The sequence below is a fragment of the Monopterus albus genome, unplaced genomic scaffold, assembly GCF_001952655.1.
Source record: "Monopterus albus unplaced genomic scaffold, M_albus_1.0 scaffold6.1, whole genome shotgun sequence".
Classification (NCBI taxonomy): Eukaryota; Metazoa; Chordata; class Actinopteri; order Synbranchiformes; family Synbranchidae; genus Monopterus; species Monopterus albus.
Window position 1 is genome coordinate 7,220,350 of NW_018127886.1, and position 797 is coordinate 7,221,146.

At 40.5% G+C, this 797-nt stretch overlaps 1 protein-coding gene across 1 annotated transcript in view; it reads right to left on the bottom strand.

Annotated features, from left to right (window-relative positions):
• sema3b (sema domain, immunoglobulin domain (Ig), short basic domain, secreted, (semaphorin) 3B) overlaps positions 1-797 on the bottom strand; it is a 74,057-nt gene that overhangs the window by 43,309 nt on the left and 29,951 nt on the right. The gene's annotated exons all lie outside the window — the stretch shown is intronic.

Genomic DNA, 797 nt, shown 5'->3' on the forward strand with positions numbered 1-797 from the left:
CCTTTCAAATCACTCAATCATACAAGAATCCAAAGTTTACAATACCGGTAACGCCATAATAACATTGTCTCTTCAGTGCATATACAGTTTCATCAGTACTAAAGTAGTTCAGTCCAAGGAAACAATAAAAGTCAAATCAGCACTCCAGAAGTCCAAATAAGTCCAGTCTCAGTATGATGATGAAAAAATATACTGCACCAGAAGGCGTATTTGAATCCTTTATCCACCACACTGGGAGTGTAGTAACACCTGTATGCTGACCAAAATTATCCAGATCTTCCCGTTCCAGAATCCGCTGGGAGGCTCGCCATCGAACTCCAAGAATGATTTGTGATCATTTCACGAATGGAATAGAATGTCCCAAAACAAAAAAAACTGACCAATCTCCTTGTATTAATACGAGCATACGGTAATGTCCGCTCAGAATGGCGCGCACACACAACGCAGCCGTCTTATCTCTTCAACACACAATGGCATGGTTTTAATGTAACACTCAATTTAATTCCTCATAAAATTCAGCAAAATAAATAGGTGTAACCATAAAGTTTTACCTTCTGCTTCTCGCTCACTAACGAGGTAGAATTCCCCAATTCACTGCTAGCCCGGACACGAGATAATGGCTGACGCCATTAGCTACTATCTTTAGCTCACAGTGCTTTCACTCGCTACCACGACAAATTTTCAATTGGTGCCAATTCTTTTTCTTCCTTTCCCTCGCGACTGTATCCGTAGTCGCTATGTCATATATCCAATTTCAATATTAAAGTGTCTTTGGCCTTTTCTGCTCACACTACCCA